This window comes from Chiloscyllium plagiosum, chromosome 20 (genome assembly GCF_004010195.1).
Source record: "Chiloscyllium plagiosum isolate BGI_BamShark_2017 chromosome 20, ASM401019v2, whole genome shotgun sequence".
Taxonomy (NCBI): Eukaryota; Metazoa; Chordata; class Chondrichthyes; order Orectolobiformes; family Hemiscylliidae; genus Chiloscyllium; species Chiloscyllium plagiosum.
In genome coordinates this window covers 2561294-2580444 of record NC_057729.1, presented here as the reverse complement: position 1 = coordinate 2580444, position 19151 = coordinate 2561294, and positions in this window count along the sequence as shown.

Here is a 19151-nt window from a genome sequence, read left to right as displayed (position 1 = left end):
GGGGGCTGGGGGGAATCTCTTTATTCTGTGATCAGTCAGTAAGCACTCATAATCAGTCTGGTTCTTTAAAACTTCATTCTTTATTTCTTCATCCGACCAGGAAATGAGCATCCGGAAACACAGAGGTTGTGTACTTCTGTATTCCTCAGAGGAGCTGCACACATGGCTTAAAACTAAGACATTTTTATGCTTTTCTTAAAGAAAGATACAGGCCATGATCGCATTGTACATTCAAACAATTACTAATCAATACATGATACTGCTTTTTTTTGACAGTTACTTGGTCCATTGATATTTCCTGGGAACCAACTTTGTAGTCCACCCTTATCTCACTAACCAAGCCATTGCACCTTCATCAGTTAGGATGGTCAGTAATGTTTTATCTAGTCTAGTTATTTCTATGCTGTAAAAGGAGCATTGTCTGCTAATCTTAATTGAAGCAGACTGTGGTTAGGCAATTGTGCAGCTATAGCAGAATTAGCAGTTAGTAACTTCAAAGCCATTTTATGCAGTTTTAGCAGCATTGTCAACGTGCAGCCTAGAAGCCATTTTATCATGTTATTTGCATCAAGAAGCCATTTTATTGCCATCTAAGTTATTAAGAACTCTGTTAAGCAGTTGTTCCTGACAACAACCAGTTATTCAAGTTTCAGATTCTCATTATCAGTCCTGGGCACAGGCTGCACTCACTCCAGGGCCTTTACCTTGGTTGGTCCCCTACTTGGGCCATTCACAGTGAGGAGATCCGTCCAACTACACTACAGGGAGTGGATAATGGTCAGCCCTGTAGTACTCATACTAGCAGTCAGGGAAATCACTTATCGTCAGTTAGAGCTGCAAAGACAGTGGTCAGGGGTCTGGTCAGTCATCTCCAAGGCTTTCTCTTTTGAAATCATGAACAAGTCCTGGGATTAGTCCATCGATTGTTCAGGATGGCTCAGGCTGTAGGTTTGCTCGATAAGCTGGTTTGTTTTCAGATGTTTCGTCACTGTACTAGGTAACATCATCAGTGAGCCTCTGGTGAAGCATGCTGTTATGTCCCTCATGCTATTTGTGTCTCTTGGTCTCTTAAAGTGGGTGATATCATTTCTGGTTCTTTTTCTCAGAGGATGGTAGATGGGGTCCAAATCAATGTGTTTATTGATGAAGTTCCGGTTAGAATTCCAGGCCTCTAGGAATTCTCATGTGTGTCTCTGTTTAGCTTGTCCTACGATGGATGTGTTGTTCCAGTTGAAGTGGTGTCCTCCTCCATCTGTAGGATATTAGTAATATTGGGTCATGCCTTTTTGTGGCTAGTTGGTGTTCATCTTTCCTGGTGGCTAGTTTTCTGCTGTCTGCCCAATGTAGTGTTTGTTACAGTCCTTGCATGGTATTTTGTAAATGACGTACATTTTCCTGGTTGTTTGTATAGGGTCTTTTAGGTTCATTAGCCGCTGTTTAAGGGCGTTGGTAGGTTTGTGGGCTACCGTGATGCCAAGAGGTCTGGGTAGTTTGGAAGTCATTTCAGAGATGTCTTTGATGTACGGTAATGTGGCTAGGGTTTCTGAACGTGTTTTGACTGCTTGTTTGAGTTTTTGGTTGAGAAATCGGTGGGCTATGTTTATTGGGTACCCTTTCTTTTTAAATATGCTGCATAGGTATTTTCCTTCTGCTGTTCGTAGTTCCTTAGTGCTGCAGTGTATTGTGGCCCGTTGAAATAATGTCCTGATACAGCATCGTTTGTGGGTGTTGCTTTTGTAGTTAAGTATTTGGTCTATGTGTGTTGTTTTCCTGTGGAAGCTGGTTTGAAGTTCTCCATTAACTGTTCGTTCTACTGTGACCTTTGGGATTGAGAGTCTGTTGTTCTCCTCTTTTGTGAATTTTATGCCAGTGAGGATATTGTTGATGATGTTGTAGGTTTCCTCTAATTTGTTCGATTTTGTGATGACAAAGGTGTCATCCAAGTGGCAGACCCAAAGTTTGAGTTGGATAGATCGGAGGGCTGTTTGTTCGAGTTTCTACATTACTGCTTCTGCTTTGATCCCATAGGTTTTCCATTGATTTGTTTGTAGGCCTTGTTATTGAATGTGAAGTGGATGGTGAGGCACAGGTCTACTAGCTTGAGGATGTTGTCTTTGCTGATGGCGTTGGTGCTGCCTGGTGTTTGTATCCTTCAGGACAGTGTAAGCAGGTACTGAAAGGACACTGGGGAGCAACTGCCAAAGGAATGTGGGCAGGAACAGGAATTTGTACAGATGGGAAAAGTGACAGGGGAGATGTAACGAATAAGAGTAGGCAGAACAGCATTGGAGATCATGGTAAACTTCAAGAAGGGGGATTATTGCATGTAGAGGAGCAGGGAGGGCATCATAATGTGTAATGCCAGAGCTCAGGGGAGGACAGTTGGAGGAGAAGCTCAATGTAATGGGTCTCAACTTGGGAAGGATAAGTGGAATTGGGCTGAGGGCATAGTGTAATGTAATGGAGGCTCTGAGGGAGACCTGTGAGCCAGGGGAAGCCATTGCTACTGATGTCCACCACAAGCTGCATTCCCTACCATTACTTTTGTTCAGTAGATACTAATGCAAGTGAAAGAAAGCTGGGCCAGTGCCCAGGGTGAGAAGAGTCAGTGTGATTTTGTAGGGCAAAACTATGTATGTGTATCTGCTGGATAATAGGATGCTGAAGAGGCAAATACATGAAGCATGCATTTATAAACTTTAGCAGCATTTATTTTGCAATCATTTCATTGTTCATTTGCTGATCATGCTGTTAGGCCAGTCTCAGAGTGCAGACAGAGTGTGCAAAATCATCCTAGCTGCAGTCTAAGACAATATGCTGGATGCTGAAGAACCTTTGAGGCGGGGGTGGGTGAGGGGATGGGGAGGGGGTGTGTGGGTGGGAGAAGAGTAGTCTTCCTAGAAGAAAGATGAGGACATTGGGGAGGAAGAAACTATCATTGTCCGTGACAAGAGCCCAGCTGTGTCGGTGTTACAAGCCCAACCTGTAGTTTCAGCTGAAAAGAGTTGGATGCAGCAGACCGGCAGGAACAATAGAATAGTTATTGGTTATGATGCCAGCATTTGGTTTGCATTGTGAGCTTGAACCACAGTCTCCACTGGTTTTGTTTGTGTTCTTTTTGAGAGCTATAAATATAAGCTTATGTTTGGAATTGTCTGTCTGTTTGTTTGCCTGTATGTGTTGTTCCTGTACTGCAGATCTCCAGTGAGCATTGGAGGCAGATGTAGAGAGGATGTTTAGTTGGGATGTAGCTACAAACAGGTTAGCCATGGGGCGTGATGTTTAAACAGTGACGAGGATGAGAGTGGGGTTGAGTGTGCGAAGGAGTCAGCCATGTCGGCCATGTGCCGAGATTAGTATGACATTGTGGCTTCTCCGCCATTACACTCTTGGTGAAGTTTAATGCGGGATTGGCAACCTCTGTCTGGGTGTACAGCAGTCTCAAAGATGGCGTGGGTGCAAGGGCTGCCAGTCTTTTGACTGAAATCTGTTGGGTGGTGAGTTGTTCCATTATACATGGTAAGATGGAGATAGAATCAGAAATAAGGGATACCATGGGGTGGGGTACATGAGTAGGCGAGTTTGGGAATGTCTGATGAGAAATCTCAAGGCCTCGTGGCTGGAATTCCTCCAAAAAACTCAACACAACTCATATTTAGTCAGAAAACCGAAGATTTAGCCTTTAGTGACTGACCATGTCTAGAACCTTGGTGATTGGGTAAAGGATAGATCATGTTCAGTGAAGTTAACTGAACTTCTGAAGATGTTACTGGACTATAGCATAACAGAAAATACAAATGATCAATATGTTATTCCAAGATTAGCAGGGAAGATGAGAAGAATCAGAATAGAAAGAAGCATGAGGTCTTAGATACTACATTAGACAGCTTCATGGTGGGAATCTATCATGTATACACCTAAGCATTAAGGTGTTACTGTTCATATGCCTTCCTCTAGAATAAGGAAACAACACCCTCTAAGAGAGTCTGTGTTGACACCACAGTCCAGAGATACTAAGGAGAAGTATCTATAATACCACTAGCAGTATGAACATCAAACATAGAACAAAGCAGAGTGGCAGATAGGAAAACCTCTAGACCCAGTAGGAAAGTTTAATCATAACTCATACGATACAGCTGAAAAGAAGGAAGATTTTCAATAGCCAGTACAGAACTTTGAAGACTTTGAAGATGGAGCAGGAAAAACTGGAAGATTCCAAAGGCCAGGAAAGAACCACAGAAGATTTTTAAAGCCATCAGGAAGCCTGAAGTGTAAATGCACAGGAGCAGAATCCATGCAGGTCCTGAATGCTTTAGTGAGAAATTTGGGAAAATCACATGAGTGTTAAGTGAGATCTTTCTCAATGTCAAGATTGACAAGTTGCAATTTCCAACAAGTCCAGACACCAAAGTGAGGAACCATCTATGAGTAGTGAGAGGCTTATTAATGGAGATTACTGCTCATTGTCACACATCACTACCTAATCATACCCTATTAATTTGCAGTCTCTCATTCTCACATAGGCACCAACAGCTCAAGCCACACTCTCTGGGCAGCAGTCGCACATACCTCATGTCCATTAATGTTGACATCTAACACTTGCCAGCATCTTCATATCATCACGGCACACCTCCAATACATTTGCAGTACACCTATGCACTGTAATGATGCACTCTTCAGAGAAAGGGTGAATCAATTGCAGCATTTTTAATGTACTTATTTTATCTGGCAGAATGCTTCAGTTATGGAGCTTCAAAGGCTGAATTAATTAGAGAATGTATTGTAGTAGAAGTGAGTGGACAAAAATTGCCAGATCTTTTTAACTCTAAAGAGGATCTAACATTGGAACTTCTAATACAATAGGGTCAAGAACAGGACCAAAATTCAGTCTATGCTTCGAGGAAACATTCTTCTGACTTGATCAGATTGTTTAGGCCCAAGATGGAATTACGAACTTCCCAATAGCCCACCAAAATGCCAAAGAGCAGGAATCAGTGTCATGGATCATGTTATCCAAGATGTAGGTCAAATCCGGCATCACATGCACAAAGGGAGCTAAGTGCTAGGATGTGACCAATGTTTAAATTGACTGCAAACAGTTCAAGAAGGCAGCTGACTACCACCTCCCGTAAGGGTAACTAGGGATGACAATAAACACTGGCCTAGCTAGAAATGCCCACATTTCCATGAACCTCAAAAGATATTGCGAGGTAGCATCACTTCCATCACCACAGAGACAAAGGAAAGATCCTACCAAAGGAAAATGTGGAAATAATATAGCAACAAAAATGTCCAGGAAATTAAGGATGGACAAAATAACTTAAGACAACATTCTTACTTGAGGTCAGAGTCAAGAGATATTCTGGACTATTAAACATGCCAAGGTTTTGATGCAGCATTTAAACTTGACACAGGAACAGCAGTTTTAATACGGGCTAACATTGTTAAAGTCTGAAAGTTCAATCTTCCTGAATGTAAAGCTACAAAAAGCAAGGGGCACAGATCTTCAGTGTATGATCAAATCGCCAAAAAGCTCAGTGACAAAGAATAAGATGTCAGTGAGATACTCTTCATACTGAGAATCAAAACATTTCACAATTAAGTAGGCAAGCATTTGAATAGGTGCCTCAGACAAAATGTACACAGTATTCCTGAATAAAAAGAGGAGATAATTTCAACAAGAATTTCCAAAACTATCGAGAGACTTCGACAGGAGTACCACATTACTCTGCAATCCAAGGAAAATTTCTCATCCTCGATTGAGAAAGGTAAAATCTCAATTGGAGGTGATGACAAAAAGCAGGGTCAGATCACCAGTGAATCAGTTGACACAACAGTGCTCAAGGTGAGTAACTGTTCCCAAAACAAACAAAGATTGTGCTTGGATCTCACTCAGTTAAGAATAGAACTTAAGAGAAATCCATCCTACATCGACAGTCAATAACAGTTTGGCCAAATTAGAAAGCATCTGCAGTTTTTTTTGTCTGTAACCAAATTAGAAAGAAGAAATCTTTTTATTAAAGTAGACTTAGATTTGGGCAGATATCCCTAAAATGAGAGCTGAGGCGGCTGACTTCATTCGCTACACCATTCGACCAGAATTGTTTTAACTGATTACCATTGGATACATTACCATTCCCCCACACCAGAAATGTTTCAGACACTGATGTCAAGAATTCTGAAAGGAAGTCTGGGAACCATTTGTCACTTGGATAATACCTTTGTGCCTAGTTAAACGAAGAAACAGCATGACCGGAGGGACAGGGAAGTGTTAACGGCATGAGTGTTCAATTGATGTTAAATGCCGATTCTCAAAAAAGTCAATCACATTTTCTGTGACAAGTCATCCGAGGACCAAAGCATCACTGTGGCTCCCATGCAACCAAGAGCCATATGTGAATTTCCAATGTCAGAGTAGTTAAATGATGTACTGTGCCCCCTAAGCATGTTAAATCCAATGGGAAAGTCCATCCCTAACTCAGCCAGTCTCATTCAAAAAAAAAGAGACCTTTTGAAAAGATGTCAGCTATAGTATGAGAGCAGACAGACCAGAAACAACAGCTTTTGCGAAAATTAAGGCAAAGTTTCTTCCCACTGATGTTGTAATTCATTCCAATCTAGGATCGTTCACTATAGTAACTGTGGATGCATCATTGACGGGTCTTGGAGCAGGTGGTACAACAAAATGTGTATATTTCACATAGAGAGTTTTAACAGAAACTGAGCCAAGGTATGCAGATATTATAGAAAAGGAAGTTAAATAAGCATGTGAAAGGTTTACAGACTATCTCATTGGATGGAGATTCCACGTTGAGGGGGACCATAACCATTATAAAGATAAAAGGAAATTACAAAACAGCCATTGCTTAGACAGGTGAGGTGCAACTGCATAATAGTCTGTGTTCAAAGAAGGGTGTTATTATTGATTGAAAAATTCTCAAAGGCAGCAATGAATCAAGCAGACAAAGAAGTTTTAATTAAAAGCAAAATACTACAGGGGGTGGAAATGTAATATAAAAACAGAAAATGCTGGAGAATCTCAGCAGGTCTGGCAACATTTGTGGCAAGAGAAACTGCGTTAATATTATGTGTGTGATATGAATCTTCTTTGGAACTGGAAGAAGATTTATAAGAAATGGAGCCTGATTGCCCTGTAAAAACCCAATACACTGAGAGCAACTGAGGGAAATTCACAGAAATACGTGTGGAGTTCAAACATTGGAGACGAGTGAACTCTGTCTGGAAGGATGGCTGAAAGATGGACCAGCAGATCAAAAGGCCTCACCAGCTAAATCTATACTTAATGATTTTGGAAGGCCTATTAGTACACGATCTTAGAATGATCATACCATAACCAATGAAATGAGATTGTGCAGTATCTCCATTGGTAATAGTTAGGAATCGCAAAATGCAGAACAAGAGCTCAACAATCTCTGTGGTGGCCAGGCATTTCAAGAGAAATAGGAAGTTTCATCTTGTATCACACTTGTGCCACAAGTAGTCAAGTGCCAACAGCGCCATTAGTTTCCTCAAAATTTCAAGGAAGTCCATGGATTTATTCAACTTCAAAGGGCAGATTTTTTTTTTTTGCCCTTGTAGTTTTTTTATACAAGATGAGTTAAAGTAACAAGGCATCATTCAGCCACTGCAGACAAGGTGATCAAGTCCTGAAACAAATCCCTGCAGCACATTGTAACCAGAGGAAGTAGTGTGAGATAGCAGAGGTCAGTTTGTGAATGAGAAATCCACTCCAAAGGCAGCTATCGGTTAACAAATTATCAGATGACAGGTTCTCCACTTCATCCTTAGTCAAACAAAAGCAGGGATGGCGATCGAGACTAAAGTCATTGATGCAAAAGAATGCAGACTGGGAATTAACACTTCTTTGTTAAAGAGAATGCCTTTAATACTAGATGTTTACCAGCCAGATTATTAAGAGGAAAGAAACTGAAAGCAGTCGTACTAAAGTGCAATCTCAAGCTACTCTTAAACTCTCAGACCACAAGGTAATAGAAATAAATAAAATCACAGCAAAAATAAATAGAAGTGGTACAACCCTAGACACAGGTCAAAGCCACTGTCAACTTTAACACTGGACAAAAGATCTGGTTATTAGTCAGAAAGTCAGAGGCAACAGGTACTAGAGGAACAGATCAACCAAAGTCTTAGTCAGAACACCTGAAGGAAAAGTATTTGACCATGTAAGAAACATGTTGAAGTGATAATAATAGAATAGAAATAATATGTAAGTACTTGATTTGGAAGAAGGTAACTAACAGTGTTCTGACAGGATCCAAGCTGAGATGTCAACTATTCACATATTTATTAATGGTTTAGGTAACACAATATAAGCCACATATCCCATTTTGCTGACAACATACAGATTTATGACAAAGTAAGCCATGAAAATGGGGACATAAAACCACAAAAAGACATCAAGTACTTGGACAAAACTGGCTAATGAATCTCAAGCCAGGTAAGTGTGAAGGCATCCATTTAGTACCAAAAAATCCACAGATCAGTACATTTCAGTATTCAGTATAACAATAGGAGTCAAAAGAAATTTGTGAGTCCATGTACTCAGATTATCAAAATGTAAGTACAAATAATATGGAAGTTAATAGAATGTTAGTCTGTCTAACCAGAGGGTTAGAGTATAAAGGGAGGCTGTGCCACACCTGACATTTCTTCCTATCACATTTTAGAAAGGATACAGTGGCCTTGGAACAGGTATATCACAGCTTTACCAGAATGGCATTACGGCTGCAAGGGTTACATTTTGAGAACAGATTACATAAAGTTGTAATCTCTGGAATATTGAAAGTTAAGGACTGACTTGATTGAGGATTTTGGAAGACATTAATAGAATAGACAGAGCTTGAAGTGAATTTGACAGACAAAGCAACGTATTTGAGAGTAGGGAGAGGATAGAAAGTTGGTAAATGCCGCTATTTCTCTGATAGCAGGTGGAGACTCGCACCATGAGGGAAGCTGGGTAGCTTTTAGTGCAGGAGACTAATCGGCTATAAAAGGGAAAACCTCCTTTGGTGTTGGGGATTTTCTTGTGCCCATTGCAGACATACTTTCGAGGTCATGTTTCACACACACGCCTTTAACTTTACCCTTGGTCTGGCAAACCCACCCCTCAAACCCTTTCCAGGGATCTGCCAATACCCCAGACTTAGTTTATGTCCTGTCTCAATAACCTCCTTTTGTTCAGAGACTGCTGTTGTCAAACAGCGGTCACTGCTCACACAGCTGCAGATCAATCAGATTGACTGACAGCCCTCTAAAGCAAGACACCCTCCTTAGATGGCGGTAGAAGTCGCAACCTTAGGCAATTAACCATACTTCCAGCTGAAAATGACTACCATGCAACCAGCTGGTTTTATTTCGGAGGGGCTATATTCCTATGCTACGAGACTAGGTGGGATTGAGGTTCACATGGAGGAGGTGTTAGCAATTCTGGAAAGTGTGAAAATAGATAAGTCCCCTGGGTCAGGCGGGATTTATCCTAGGATTCTCTGGGAAGCTAGGGAGGAGACTGCAGAGCCGTTGGCTTTGATTTTTATACTTAGATTACTTACAGTGTGGAAACAGGCCCTTCGGCCCAACAAGTCCACACCGACCCGCTGAAGAGCAACCCACCCAGACCTATTCCCCTACATTTATCCCTTCACCTAACACTACAGGCAATTTAGCATGGCCAATTCACCTAACCTGCATATTTTTGGACTGTGGGAGGAAACTGGAGCACCTGGAGGAAACCCACGCAGACACAGGGAGAATGTGCAAACTCCACACAGACAGTTGCCTGAGGCGGGAATTGAACCCGGGTCTCTGGCGCTGTGAGGCAGCAGTACTAGCCACCGAGCCACCAAAAATCACCATTCTCTACAGGAATAGTGCCAGAAGACTGGAGGATAGCAAATTTTGTTCCCTTGTTCAAAAAGGGGAGTTAGAGACAACCCTGGAAATTATAGACCTGTGAGCCTTACTTCAGTTATGGGTAAAGTGTTGAAAAGGGTTATAAGAGATAGGATTTATAATCATGTAGAAAGGAATAATTTGATCGGGGATAGTCAACATGGTTTTGTGAAGGGTAGGTCATGCCCCACAAAACTTATTGAGTTCTTTGAGAAGGTGACCAAACAGGTGGATGAGGGTAAAGCAGTTGATGTAGTGTATGTGGATTTCAGTAAGGTGTTTGATAAGGTTCCCCACTGTAGGCTATTGCAGAAAAGACTGAGGCATGGAATCGAGGGTGATTTAGCGGTTTGGATCAAAACTTGGCTAGCTGAAAGGTGGTGGTTGATGGGAAATGTTCATCCTGGAGTTCAGTTACTAGTGGTGTACCGCAAGATCTATTTTTGGGCCATTGCTGATTGACATTTATATAAATGACCTGAATGAGGGCATAGAAGGATGGGGTAGTAAATTTACGAATGTCACTAAAGTCAGTGGAGTTGTGGACAGTGTAGAAGGATGTTGCAGGTTACACAGGGATATAGATAAGCTGCAGAGCTGGGTGGAGAGATGGCAAATGGAGTTTATGCAGAAAAGTGTAAGGTGATTCACTTTGGAAGGAGTAACAGGAATACAGAGTACTGGGCTAATGGTAAGATTCCTGGTAGCGTGGATGAGCAGAGAGATCTCAGTGTCCATGTGCATAGATCCTTGAAAGTTGCTACTCAGGTTGGTAGAGTTGTTAAGAAGGTGTCCAGTGTGTTAGCTTTTAATAGTAGAGGGATTGAGCTTCGGAGCCATGAGGTCAGGTTGCAGCTGGACAAAACACTGGTGAGGCTGCACTTGAACTGTATTGTGTACAGGATGTACAGCAGAGGAGATTTACCAGGATGTTGCCTGGTATGGAGGGAAGGTCTTATGCGGAAAGGCTGAGGGATTTGAGGTTGTTTTCGTTAGAGAGAAGAAGGTTGAGAGGTGACTTAATTGAGACATATAAGATAATCAGAAGGTTAGATAGGGAGGACAATGAGAGCCTTTTTTCCTCAGATGGTGATGGCTAGCACGAAGGGGACATAGCTTTAAATTGAGGGGTGATAGATATAGGACAGATGTCAGAGGTAGTTTCTTTACTCAGAGTAGTAAGGGCGTGGAAAGCCCTGCCTGCAACAGTAGTTGACTCGCCATCTTTAAGGGAATTTAAATGGTAATTGGATAAATATATGATAATGGTGTAGTGTAGGTTTGATAGGCTTTCACAGGTCGGTGCAACATCGGGGGCCAAAGGGCCTGTACTGAGCTGTAATGTTCTATGTTCTACGTTCCTAGCTATGGACTGTATGGGGTTATCATTGTTGCAGACACTTTTGCAAAATTATAAAACTCAGCAGAAAAATGATGCATCAAGGCAGATGAATGAACAGGGCCCTCAGTGAGCAGACATTAGGATGATAAAGCAGCACCTCAAATATATGGACCAGTTGAAGTTGGGTGAGATCTTGCATTATTCCCCAAAAAATGGAGTAAAAATTGTAACTGAATGCCAAATACTACATAATACTGTTGCAGAGACCACACTGCAAACTTCAATATGTAATACCAATGAGTCATTTAAAAAAACACAGAAACTGAAGATACCTATCAGAGTTGCTTCTTTTTTTTCATCAGTTCTTTGCATGTGAACTTTGCATTTCGTAATATTAGCAGTGACTGAACTACCAGTTGTTTTACTGTTGCAATTGTGCACAGATCTGAATTTGCTTGGGCAAAAGGCACATTTGTTTCTGCATGAGACACATTAAAAGTAACATTATTTTATTGTCTATGGCTGCTGTTGGTGTAGTTGCTGTTTGTGATTAATGTACCTGACCAGTACTTGTATCTTTCTGGGTCTATTCTTCCTGGCTCAGAACATCCATCAGGGTCAAAACTCTACCCCTGATCCTAGCTAGCCAAAGGTTCACACACTTATCTCTGGAGGAGCTCTCCAATGCCTTCTCAGCTGAAGCTGACTTGTCCAGGTCAGGAATCCATACAGTTAGCAGTGGATCAGTGTTGAAGCCACAATCCTTTATCCCAAAATTTGCTGTTGTTTTCCAAGATTTAATGGTCAAGCAGCAACTTTGACAATTGCAGGAAGAAGATTAGCTTATAAATTACGAGGGAGTATAGCGGCAGTTAGATGAAGGTAAGATGGTAGGTGGGTGGGCTATAGGGTAGCTGGTGCATGCAGAGTAGGGTGGCAGATGGTCCAGCAAGTAATTAAGAGGGTTAGGGTTCCAAGTGGGTGAGAGATAGGGTACTAGGGTTAGGGGTAGGGTCGCAGCTAATTGAGTGAGAACCTAGTGTAGGTCTCAGGGCAGTTAGAGTGGGGGGGAGGTGTACAGGTCAATGGATGGATTTGGTCCTGGGAATCAGGTGGGAGGAGGTCAGGTCAGATTGAATCCTAACGTTGGATGGTGTTGGGTGTCTGTCAGAAGGTGGTGTCTGGAGGAAATAAAGTGTTACTGATGTGTCAATTTTTAAATTAGGCGGGAGTCAGAACAGGATTTAATATTTCATAGCTAATTATCAAGGTAAGTCAGCTGGAACCCATGAACTCAGAGCTGTGGAATCTTTTGGACGGTTTCAAAACCAAGATTATTGCCCATCAGAAGTTTCAATTTCCTGTGCTGTTTCTGCATAGTCAATCTGAGACCAGAAGATTTGGGCTAGTATGTCCAAACAAGTTATTGGGGTTTCTTGCAGTTTAGCTTTGATTTTTTTCTGAATCCCTTTTTATAGTGTATTGAGTTTTCTTGAAACGAGGCAAAGCAGTAATCTGTGTAAAGCACTTTCTCTAGATTTAGACTGCAGAAAGATATGACTGGCAAACACTGTCTAGGTGTTGTGGCAAGCTCTGCCAACTGTAGTCTTTATCAAAATACAATTGTGACACATATGCAGAATGAAGGAACTCTATCTTCTACTTTCCTGGATTAGTAGCTCAAAGCTGCCTGAATTGCCCATTCTTGAGCAAGTGATTGGTCTCCTGTAGTGGTAATTGTTCTTATGACTAAATAGATGACTCATAGATCATCCAGTTTATGCATTTGACTTCTCATTGATTATAGCAGCAGAAACTCACAACCTCTAAGGTGAAAAGAGCAGCACTAATACCTTTCACCACAGCTTCCAGAAACAATCTTTCAGTGTTATCAATGTTCTTTTTCAATACCTCCCAATCTCTTGGAGATTACCCTTATTTCCAGTTTTTTTTTCCCCAAATAGTTTCAGACCCCATCTCTGATCTAGGAGAAAGTGAGGACTGCAGATGCTGGAGATCACAGCTGAAAATGTGTTGCTGGAAAAGCGCAGCAGGTCAGGCAGCATCCAAGGAGCAGGAGAATCAACGTTTCGGGCATGAGCCCTTCTTCCGGAATGAGGAGAGTGTGCCCAGCAGGCTAAGATAAAAGGTAGGGAGGAGGGACTTGGGGGAGGGGCGTTGGAAATGCGATAGGTGGAAGGAGGTTAAGGTGAGGGTGATAGGCCGGAGTGGGGGTGGGGGCAGAGAGGTCAGGAAGAAGATTGCAGGTTAGGAAAGCGGTGACTGAGGGTTGGGAATGAGACAAGGTGGGGGGAGGGGAAATGAGGAAACTGGAGAAATCTGAGTTCTTTGATCTACTCTACCTAACCAAGTGGTTACACACATGCGGTTCCTTCTCCCATGCTGCCACATCGAGGTATTTACTCTCTTTGAACTCCAAGCATGCACACTGTTGAAAATACTACATAACACTTACTTGGCTATACTCTCTTTTCACTGTATTAGGTTGCTATACCCAGTTTGCTCAGACTCCAGTGGTCCAAACTCTGTGCTATTAAACTTAATCTTTTCTTCTCGTGACCACTTACTCCATACCAGAAAATGGATTCTATGCTGCCTCTAGTGCTAAAAGTACACTAAATCACTACTTCGAGTAATAAGGCAAGGTCTACACTATTATAAGTGAACATTAAAAGACATTATTAAATATAATTGCAAACCAGGGATTGCAAGAGAGGGCATTTTCTGAAATCCGACAGACTCACGCTCCAGTTCCATATGACAAGCTGTGGCTTTGACATTTCTGCTTCACACATGCTCAGTAGGTATACATTTGTAGTCTAGTTAACCCTTTATGGTACACTTCCTCTTATTGCTTAAAGTTGAAAAGTCATTGATCCAAATGGAATGCATCCAGATTGCTAACAGATGTCAATCCAGAAATTATGGCTGTTCTGGTCAGAAAATTTCAATCCTTCTTGAAGAAGCAAGTGGTGTCAAAGGGGCGTGGCAAAGGAAGTGTTTCAGACGTGTTCAAAAAATGTGCAAGAATAAACCTGGCATCTGCAACCTCTTAAAGAATTACCTCATGGATCAGCGGCCTCCATTTGCAGCGGGAACGGTGAGAGCAAGGACCGGGGGGGGGGGGGGGGGGGGCTGCTGAGAAGGTAAATTTTCCTCTTAAAGACTTACTCATGAATGGGCGGAGTAAAGGCTCAACAGGAGTGGACGCAGACTCAGGGATTGCTGGGCACGTGAACTCATATATTTGGGCTGTGAGTCCTCATAGACTGTGCTAGGGACCTGGAGCTGGATGAACTTCGGATCATTCAGGAGGTGATAGAGAGGAGTTATAGGGAGGTAGTCACACCTAAATTACAAGACAAATGTAGCTGGGTGACCGTCAGGAGAGGGAAAGGGAATAGGCAGACAGTGCAGGGACACCTCCCTGGTGGTTCCCCTCAATAATAAGTATACCATTTTGGACACTGTTGGGGGGGGATTGATCTATCAGGGGAAAGCCACAGAGGCCAGGTTTTTGGCACTGAGCCTCGCCCTGTGGCTCAGAAGGGAAGGAGGAAGAAAAGAACGGCAATAGTGATAGGGGATTCAATCATGAGAGGAGCAGACAGAAGATTCTGTGGTTGCAAGCAAAACTCCCGGATGGTGTGTTGCCTCCTGGGTGCCAGGGTCAGGGATGTCTCGGATCGGGTCTTCACGACTCTTAAGGGGAAGGGAGAGCAGCCAAAAGGCATGGTACACTTCGGTACCAATAAAATAGGTAGGGAAACAGAGGAGGACCTGAAAAGAGAATATAGGGAGTTAGGTTGGAAGTTAGAAGGCAGGATGAGTAGCAATCTCAGGATTGCTACCAGTGCCACGTGCTTGTGAGGCAAGGAACAGAGAGTGAGTGCAGATGAACATGTAGCTGCAGAGCTGGTGTAGGAGGGAGGGCTTCAGATATGTGGATCGTTGGGATACCTTCTGGGGATGGTGGGACCTGTACAAGGAGGATGGGTTGCACCTGAACTGAAGGGATACCAATACCCTAGGTGGGAACTTTGCTAGAGCTCTCTGTGAGGATTTAAACTAGATTGGCAGGAGGTGGGGTGGTAGGGGAAGTGGGGTCCAGAGCTTTGGATCAGATAATGGAGTAGGTAGTGAATAGGTAGATACAGCGTACAGAGAGTCTGTGAGGAGGGATAGGCACTTGATAGGGCAAAGGTGCAGTCAGTGTGATGAGTTGAAGTGTGTCTTTTTTAATGCAAGAAGTATCAGGAAAAGAGTGACAAGCTCAAAGCATGGATCAGTACTTGGAACTATGATGTTGTGGCTATTATGGAGACTTGGATATCACATGGGCAATGTTAGATGTTTCAGGGGTTAGATATTTCAAAAGGAATAGGGCGGAAGATAAAAGAGGTGGGGAGTGGCATTGCTAATCAGGGATATTATCACAGCTGCAGAAAGGGAGGGCATCAAGGAGGGTTTGTCTGCAGAGTCAGTATGGGTGGAAGTCAGAAACAAGAAAGGTGCAGTCACTTTATTAGGGGTTTTCTATAGACCGCCCAATAGCAACAGAGACATGGAGGAGAAGATTGGGTGGCATATTTTGGAAATGTGTAGAAGTAACAGAGTTGTTGTCATGGCTGACTTTAACTTCCCTAATATTCATTGGAACCTACTTAGTTCAAATAATCTGGTTGGAGCAGTTTTAGTCAGATGTGTCCAGGATTCCTGATGCAATATGTAAATAGACCGACTAGAGGGGAGGCCATAGTGGATTTGGTGTTTCGCGATGAACACCAGGTGGGAGAGCATTTAGATGTTAGTGATCACAACTCCTTGGCCTTTACTATACTCACGGAGAGGGATAGGAGCAGATGGTTTGGAAAAGTATTTAATTGGGGGAGGGAGAATTACAATGCAATTAGGCAGGAACTGGGGTGCCTGAATTGGGAACAGATGTTCTCAGGGAAATGCACAACAGAAATATGGAGGTTGTTTAGGAAGCACCCGCTGATAGTGCTGGACAGCTTTGTCCCACTGAGGCCAGGAGGGGGTGGTAGGTTGAAAGAACCTTGGGTGACAAGGGATGTGGAACATCGAGTCAAGAGGAAGAAGGAAACTTACTTAATGTTGAGGAGGCAAGGCTCAGACAGGGCTCTAGAGGGTTACAGAGTAGCCAGGAAGGAACTGAAGAATGGACGTGGGAGAGCTAGAAATGGACATGAAAATGCTTTATTGGGTAAAACCTTAAGGCGTTCTACACTTACATCAAGGAACAAGAGGATGGTCAGAGCGAGGGTAGGCTGATCAGGGATAGTGGAGGGAACTTGTGACTGGAGTCAGAGGAAGTTAGGGGGTCCATAATGAATACTTTGCTTCAGTATTCGCTACTGAGAAGGATCTTAATGTTTCTGAGGACAACGTGAAACAGACTGATATGCTAGAACAGGTTGATATTAGGAGGGAGGATGTGCTGAAAATCTTGAAAAACATAAGGAAAGACAAATCCCCTGGGCCAGATGGGATATACCCAAGGTTACTACCAGGAAGCGAGGGAAGAGATTGTTGCACCTTTGGCAGTGATCTTTGCGTCCTCACTCTCCAGTGGAGTAGTGCCAGATGATTGGAGGGTGCAAATGTTATTCCTTTGTCCAAGAAAGAGAATAGGGGTAATCCTGGGAACTAATGACCACTCAGTTTTACGTCAGTAGTGGGCAAAGTACTGGAGAGGATTCTGAGAGACAGGATTTATGTTTTGGAAAACCATAGTTTTATTAGAGATAGTCAGCATGGCTTTGTGAGGGGCAGATCATGCCTCACAAACCTGATTGAATTCTTTGATTATCTGACAAAACACATTGATGAAGGTAGAGCAGTGGATGTGATGTACGTGGATTTTAGCAAGGTGTTTGATAAGGTTCCCCATGGTAGGCTCATGATGATGGATGGAAAGTATTCTGCCTGGAGCTCAGTGACCTGTAGTGTTTCACAGGTTCCTGTTCTGGCACCTCTGTTGTTTGTGATTTTTATAAATGACTAGGGTGAGGAAGTGGAAGGGTGGGTTAGTAAGTTTGCCATTGACACAAAGGTTGGTGAAGTTGTGGATAATGTGAAGGGCTGCAACGGGACATTGACATGATGCAGAATTGAGCTGACAAGTGGCAGGTGGAGTTTGACTTGGGAAAGTGAAAAGTGATTCACTTTGGAAGCTCGAATTTGAATGCAGAATACAGGGTTAAAGGCAGGATTCTTAGTAGTGTGGAAGAACAGAGGGATGTTGGGGTCCATTCCACAGATCCCTCAAAGTTGCCAACCTAGGATGATAAGTTTGTTAGGAAGGCGTATGGTGTGTTGGATTCCATTAGTAGGGGGATAGAGTTTAAGAGCCACGAGGTTATGCTGCAACTCTATAGAGCCCTGGTTAGACCACATTTGTAATATTATGTTCAGTTCTGGTCGCCTCGTTATAGGAAGGATGTGAAAGGTTTAGAAAGGGTGCAGAGGAGATTGACCAGGATGCTGCCTGGACTGGAGGGCATGTCTTATGAAGAAAGGTTGAGGGAGCTAAGGCTTTCCTCATTGGAACCAAGATGGATAAGTGGTGCCTTGATAGAGGTGTACACGATGATGAGAGGCAGAGATTAGAGTGGATAGCCAGAGCCTTTTTCCCATGGCAGAAATGTCTATCATGAGAGGGCATAATTTTAAGGTGATTGGAGGGAGATTTAGGGGAGTTGTCAGAGGTATGTTCTTTACACAGAGAGTGGTGGGTGCGTGGAATGCACTGCCAGCAGTGGTAGTACAGTCAGATACATTCGGGACATTTAAGCGACTCTTGGATATGCACATGGATGTTAGCACAATGAAGGGGATGTAGGTTAGTCTGACCTTAGAGTAGGATAAAAGACTGGCACAACATTGAGGGCCGAAGGGCCTGTACTGTGCTTTACTGTTCTATACTCTATGTACAGCGAGCTTAGCTACTTTTGACAGTGTGGAGGCAAGTGCATTTATAATATTTAAAAGACATTTAGTCAGGTACATGGGTAGGAAAGGTCGAGAGGAATATGGGCCAGGCTCAGGCAAATGGGAGTAGTTCAGTTTAGGATACCTGGTCAGCATGGACGAATTGGACCGAAGGGTCTGTTTCCGTGCTGTATGACTCTGAAATATTTTGGAGAAATTCATCCAAAACGAAAGCAATTTGACACTTGGGGGTAAAAAAAATGGTTAAAGCCGGAGAAGGGTCACTGGACTGGAGACATAACTCTGTTTTCTCTCCACAGATACTGCTGAGTTTCTCCAGCAATTTCTGTCATTGCTACATAGACTGCTGATTTTTTGAAGAAGCAACAAAGAGGATTGATGAGGGCAGAGTGGTAGGCGTAGTCTATATAGACTTCAGTAAGGCGTTCGACAAGGTTCCCCATGGGAGACTGATTAGCAAGGTTAGATCTCAGGGGATACAGGGAGAACTAGCCATTTGGTCACAGAACTGGCTCGAAGGTAGAAGACAGAGGGTGGTGGTGGTGGAAGGTTGCTTTTCAGACTGGAGGTCTGTGACCAGTGGAGTGCCACAAGGATCGGTGCTGGATCCACTACTTTACATCATTTACATAAATGATTTGGATGTGAGCATAAGAGGTACAGTTAGTAAGTTTGCAGAAGACACCAAAATTGGAGGTGCAGTGGACAGTGAAGAGAGTTACCTCAGATTACAATGGGATCTTGATCAGATGGGCCAATGGGCTGAGGAGTGGCAGATGGAGTTTAGATAAATGTGAGGTGATATATTTTGGGAAAGCAATTCTTAGCAGGACTTATACACTTAATGGTAAGATCCTAGGGAGTGTTGCTGAACAAAGAGACCTTG